The sequence below is a fragment of the Amphimedon queenslandica genome, unplaced genomic scaffold, assembly GCF_000090795.2.
Source record: "Amphimedon queenslandica unplaced genomic scaffold, v1.1 AMPQUscaffold_12464, whole genome shotgun sequence".
NCBI lineage: Eukaryota > Metazoa > Porifera > Demospongiae > Haplosclerida > Niphatidae > Amphimedon > Amphimedon queenslandica.
Window position 1 is genome coordinate 11,178 of NW_003547299.1, and position 6,951 is coordinate 18,128.

Genomic DNA, 6,951 nt, shown 5'->3' on the forward strand with positions numbered 1-6,951 from the left:
TAGTCAGGCGTGGCCTGACCCTTGCGAAAACGGAGGGTCAGGAACCTCGTATATATATACAGTGCTTTGCAGGTTGCTTGACCCAGTTTCTGCTCACGTGACATGTATTACTAGTATGGTGAGAGTCACGTGATTAACTAGTTTGCAGGGTCAAGCAACCTGCAAAGCACTGTACCAGTCTTGTTAGCTGCTGCAGAAATTCTGCAGTGACGCATTATGACTAGCTATGACTATGTAACTTCAATAACCATTAATATTAATTGAAAATGGATGTTGATACTGTAGCTAACCTTTTTGGCATCCACTCTCTGCATCTGGAGCAAAGGCATGCAGTCACTCACTTTTTAAATGGAAAGGACGTGTTTATTGTACTTCCTACAGGCTTTGGAAAGTCCTTTTGCTTTCAATGCCTACCACTATGTTTATGAGGTGACACTGTTATTATAGTGATATCTCCTTTAATTGCACTTATTAAAGATCAGGTAGGCCTAGTGTGTTGAATATTAGTATCATTGTTTGTGTTATAGGTTCAGGATCTAAGGTCTAAAGGACTGTCTGCTGGCTGCATTATTGGAGAGGATGATTGTGAGGAAATGAAAAGTGGTGTCAAAAAAGGCAGCTTCCAATTAGTTTACTTTATGCCAGAGTCAATGCTACTGCGCAAGAAATATAGAAAAATAATTTCGTCAGAACTGTATCAGAAAAGAATTCGTGGTTTAGTGATTGATGAAGCACACACAGTTAAGAAATGGTAAAACTGAATTATGTACAAAGTTAATGACTGAATGAGACAATGATAGTAACATAATGTTGATTAATAATTACTCTATTTGTACAGGGGTATGTCGTTGAGAGATACTTTAATGAATTTGGGGGAAGTTCGCAGCATAGTTCCAGAAGGTACTCCTTTGATGGCATTAACTGCAACTGCTACAACTGCACTTCGCCATCAACTAGCAAATATTTTGGGAATGAAAAATCCTGAATCAGTGATACTACCTCCCTGTAAGCCAAATTTGACGTATGAAGTTAATGAATTTTCTTCAACCTCTGATAATTTTTCTGCTTTGCTAAGTAAACTACAAAAGCAACGCACAACTTTCCCAAGACTATAATTTACTGTAAAAAAACTGTTGAGTGTGCTGATCTTGATTTTTTCTTCAAAATGGGCATGAAAAGTGAATTCACAGAGCCAATAGGGGCACCTGACTTATCTCAATTTCGATTAGTTGAAATGTTTACGAGCTGTACAGATAGTGAAGTTAAAAATCAAATCATTGCATCCTTTACACAAGCTGAGTGTACTTTAAGAATAGTGTGTGCCACTATTGCTTTTGGCATGGGCATTAATTGCCCTAATGTTAGGCAAGTAATACATGTTGGTGCACCAGATGACATTGAGTCATATATTCAAGAAACTGGGCGTGCTGGACGTGACGGTCTACAAGCTAATGCATTACTTTTAAAAAAGTCTTCATTGCAGCATCTAGATGAAGACATGAAATTATATGTTTCTGTCAGGGACTGCCATAGAAAGCTTTTATTTACTAAAATGGAAGGCTATAACAGTGTCGCTCACTTTGTTCCCCCTAGCATCTGCTGTGACTATTGCATGAACCTATTGTAACATTGTCAATAATTTTTATTATTAATTTAATGTTGCGTAATATTAACTTTTGTGTAAATGTCCAGTCATCCACTCTATCAAATGACATTCTTTATTCTTGTGTAACAATGATGTGAACTGTTTATTAAAATACGAATAATTTCTGCCTGAAATGTTTGCAAAAACTTCACTTTTCTGTAAGTGTTTCACTACTTCATGTACTTCCTTAGTATCACAAGGTGCTTCATGTCTAAAATGGTGTTGATTTCATTTTCCTTATCAAAATTTTCTAGTATTGGAGATAGTGAACCAATTGCCTTTCCCAACCTTATAAAAGCATTTTCTGTTTTATTTGGACCCAGGTGAGCCACTCCTTGTTTCAATACTCTGTTAAGGTGCTCCATATGCAAGTCTAATGAAATGTTACACCCAGGATAGCCACTGGTGTTTACAAATCTAGAATAAATTAGCTTTTCTGCCTCTTTTGGAGGTAAAAGGTACTGATGCTGATATAGCAACAAAACACCTTCCATTGCATAATTCTTTCGATTAGAATTATGAAACAGAACAGCCAAGTAACGCCAGCACCTCAGTACTCGCTCCCCATCTCCCTCTCTGACAGAATCAGCAAACTCTAAATATAAACATGCCACACTAAAAAGTTGTTTTGCATATGAAGAGATGTTGTCATTGGATACTGTAAGAGTCTGATTGTATTGTACATTGATATAATTATCAGCTATACTTGTGACTATTCAATCCATAGCATCATTACGCTTTTCCTTGTCCTCTAACCAAAACTCGGATGGTAATGAAGATGGAATATCGTCCACTTCTTTCATACCTAAAACTTCCATAGCAGCCAAGGTGACATATGACCAAATAATTAACATTAGAAAATCTTCACATGCATTTAGGTCTTTCTTCGGTGAAGTGACAACATTACATCTTCCAAGTACATTCCTCAATTGATATGCAGTACCATGGTCACCTGATGATTCTTTGCGAACAAAGTACTTCCATATGACCTAATCATTTAAAATCATACCTTTATGTCAAGTATAAAAATGAGCACTCACTTCAAAAAGAGTAAGCTTAGTATGCCAATCTTCCACTGTAGGTATAAATCCATTTAATTTAGTGCTCGGTGTCTGGCTATTTGCTTTTGATTTGAGTGCTCCACGGGCACGAGCCTGAGAAAGTTGGTCCCCTCCTAAAAGAATGTGGTGCACTTTCTCATCTATCACTGTGACTTCTTTGGAGTTGTCATTTCCAGGAACTTGATACTGCCTAGTACTTACTACTTTAGGGACGTACTGGTGCAAGTGTTCCAAAATTTCCTTCATTTCTTTTGTCTTATTTTCATTTTTGGGTAAAACTCCTAATGGTACCTATTATGAATGAAATAACAATCAATAATATAGCTAAAATTAATTAATAACATACCACAGTAGATTTACTAGACATTTCCTTGTACCTTCTATGAACAATATGTCTGCACACCAGGTCAGAAAAATTAACTTCAAAAGCAGGCAGTGTTTGTAGTAATATTCTTGAAAACAGTATCTTAAGATTTGCAATAAGGCAGTCATCATCATTGACTGATGGAAGAAGTGATTTGGCAATATATGTAGGTGAAGGTAGGCAAGAGTCTGGTTTTTGGCTAGGTAAATCATCAACATTTATCCTTGATTTGACAGCAAAACTGTGATAATAATGCAGCGATTTTGTCCGTATATCTGATCTCATATAGCGAGGTGTTACGTTTTTGTCTACGTTGTCCCCAACAATTTTGAAAGAGGTACAAAGAGGTTCTGAATCTGCTATGCATTGCTCATTGTCTGCAATGGATACAATTCATAATACTTTAGCATAACAAGGATATATCATACCTTTTTCTGTAACTACTTCTTGCTGTACATCTGACAGTGATACTTGAAATTGTTCAGTAGAGCTATCGTCATCATCCGAAGCTGAACTTGTAACAGGAGATAATGGCAGAGGATCACAAGATGTATCACTATTACAGTCTTCACACTCATCATCAACAGAAGAATCAGAGCTTCTTAAGCTGAGACTGTCTTCATTATCAGGCCCAAACAATATTCCATTATCTGCTGCACTAAATGCGTGATCCTGTTTTGCATGAATTATTGATTAAGTATGATTGATTATATAATCTACCTCTTTCAAAAGTACAGAAACAATATCATCCCTCCACTTCTTTACTTCCACATCATGGTCTTTACTGATAAAATTGACTGTTCTGTTAACAGTTGTGTAAGTTACTGATAGTCCAATGCTACAAAGTCTCTGAAATGCCTGCATGCATGTATTCAATTAATGCATATCATGAAAAAAATATCTTACATCTTTTGAGCAATGACTTGAATAGAGTATTAAACCAACTATCTTCTGTAAAAGACACGTGTGAGAAACGATGCTTTAAAATAATTGAAGCACAGACACATATAACGGCAATGTGATTTGGACGGGGTGTTCGAGTTTTTGTTGCAGCTTCAAGAAAAAAAAGTAATGTGGGAGCATTTTCTTCCAATTCTTTATGGATCTCCTTCCACTTGAAAGATCGCAAGTCATCAGCAGATGTGCTATATAAAATTGAATTCTTTGTACTAGTCAATTTTATTTCAGTTCAAATTTTCCTTCCAATTGCTTCTTGAATATGTTCATAAACTTTTTTATGTGAAAGACAATGTCTAGCAAATGACTGAAAACTGCCACGAGCAAGCGATGTTTCAATTTTCTTTAGCTGACTTGGAGGTGGTACCTATGAACTGTTTTCTCTCTTTCAACCTGTAGCTATATAATATACATTTAAATAAAACATGCGTAATAATGTGTAGACATACCAAAACTTTTGGTGAAATTGTTTTGCTTTCTCTCGCCTTTTTCCGAGGTGAATTTGTCTTCAAGTTTTCTAAGGTACGTTTCATTGGAAGTGAAGACTGTGAACTAGTTGGAGTACATGTAGAAGTTAGTTGATTTTCAACCTCAGTTTCAGATATCATTCCACCTAATTTTACGAAATATATTAGCCATTAAATCATGTGTAGTGAAATCTACCTTGCTTGTATGACTTGATAACTGATAATGCATTTTTCATTTCTTTCTTCATTTCCTTCTTCACAGATTTAAGCTTAGCAATCTTCTGTAGTGATGCTGCACATGGCCTACATATTCTACCAGGCACTATTTCACTGGAGTAGAGGATGTCATCAGAAGTCTCTTCTACAGGAAGCTCCTCAAATAACTCCCTCCATATCGACAAAAGATCATTAAAAGATTTGCTAAACATACTGTAACGATTGTTCGCTTGGGCAGTGATGTTACTTCCACAGCAATAACAGATTACAGTCTTACGAGTCGCCATTACTTCTTTATTTATAATTATTTTTTATTATCAATTAATACACAATTATTATTATTATTATTATTATTATTAGCTATTAATTTATTCATTGCGATGACATAGGCTGCTACAGCAGCTACAGCTCCACCCGAAGCCATAGTAGTTGAAAACAAGTCTGGTATACACGAGGTTCCTGACCCTCCGTTTTCGCAAGGGTCAGGCCACGCCTGACTAGGTCAGCAACTTATAATGAATGTATCTACTATTTCATGCTGAAAAGAATAACCTACTTCCATGGTGTGCAACAGAATTGTGAAAAGGATCAAATTACGTTTTCTTCAATTATAATATATTTTTTAAGATGACTTAGACTCTTCCAAATTTAGCGTTGAAGAATGCCTCTGTTTCTTATACAAAATGAAGTTGGAGTACAATTTCAACACGTAAATTCCAAGTAAACAATGCATTTTCATACATGATATAACCAAAACTTAATTGTCTTGAAGTGAAGTAAAGAAACATTCATATAATTTTTGACTAGAATTTATAGTTATTTTTAGAAATAAATTATAAGAATCAAGCTAAAAGAATAGTGACTGCAGAAATAGTCATGCCTTTTGTTGCTAATTAGTATTATCTAAGTGGAAAAAAATAATGATGGTTTGTACCTTAAACATCAGGGACTCAATAGCATGCAGTTTGTATGCAACAAATAGGGCTTAACAAATGTATGCTAAACTGTTTAAAAGTCGAGAAAAACTAAAGCTTTCTTCACCGCTTAGGGTCATGTGCCACCATTACAGTGTGTGTGTGTGTAGGTGGAGCAAGGCTTGATTATGAGCCACACCTTCATTGCAGCCACACCTTTACATTGCTGCAGCAAGCAGCTCAGCAGTGCAACAAACATAATGAAGCTTCTCTGTCTAAAAACAGAACATTCTCTGTCTCAAAACATTCACAAAGTTTTAATAAATCTAGTACATGCTGACGCTTCTTAGACTCTGTCTCAAAACTTTTACTAATTTTATTTAAACTGTTACATACAGATTGTGGCGAGGGCATGCACTTTAGTGCTCTTGTTCATTCATTCTCTCCAGAAGCAATCTTTCACTTTGAGGTATTGTGGTTTTAGAAGGGGGTCCCCTATACTCAGATAACTTCTCCACACACTAGAAAAAGTTACTTTCTTTATTTTTATCAAGTATAGATGGCAGTGCAAGGCACCAAAAGCTAACAATCTTGCCAAATGTAGGTAGGTTCTCCTATCATTTTGTCATGCTTCCAGTAACAGAGCTATCTAGTATCTCTAAAGAGACACAAACCTTTTCTTTAAAAAAATATGTAGCGTTTTTCTGTAACTTTCTTTGTCTTGAAAAAAGGAATGCCTAAAAATTACTTACCTCTTGACTTTACACGAGGCGCTTGTCCTTAGGAAGAGTAGTTTAGGCCTGTAAACTTCAGACGCTTGACAAGAGTTTGTATGGAACAAATAGGGCCTACTAAATGCTTGTGTACACTGAGTAGAAGTCTAAAAAACTCAAGCTTCTTCCAACAGTTACTAGCAATCAAGATTTGACACTTTCTCTGTATTGTAACAACTGCCCTTGCAACTGCCATTAGGCCTTGGCGGATTATGCCAGCATAATTTTGAGCATAATAGGCCCCAAAAGCATAAGCATAATGTGAGCATAATAGAGCTATAATAAAAAATTTTGAAAAAAATGCATTGAGAAGTGCAATAAACAGGCACTTACACTCAATAAATTAACTTTTTTCATGTTTAAACAGATACTATTGCTCATGATACTTTCAAGAACTTCATAATTGAATTACTGCAGTACTGGCTCACATTTTTGGGTGGGACTAAGTTATTATAATGAAATTCATGGGCATAATTGGGAGCATAATAGCTGATTGGTAGAGCATAATAGAGCTGTTTCCTGAGAATTGCATCATAGCATAATAGAGCAATTTT

At 35.8% G+C, this 6,951-nt stretch overlaps 1 long non-coding RNA gene across 1 annotated transcript; it reads right to left on the reverse strand.

Annotated features, from left to right (window-relative positions):
* Window positions 1-3,259: 3,259 nt before the first annotated feature.
* Window positions 3,260-5,039, reverse strand: LOC109587737 (uncharacterized). Its single transcript, XR_002187765.1, has 6 exons — window positions 4,691-5,039; window positions 4,477-4,640; window positions 3,977-4,426; window positions 3,791-3,928; window positions 3,499-3,742; window positions 3,260-3,447 (listed from the first exon to the last, which is right to left on the reverse strand). It is a non-coding gene; the product is annotated as an uncharacterized LOC109587737 (long non-coding RNA).
* Window positions 5,040-6,951: the final 1,912 nt, after the last annotated feature.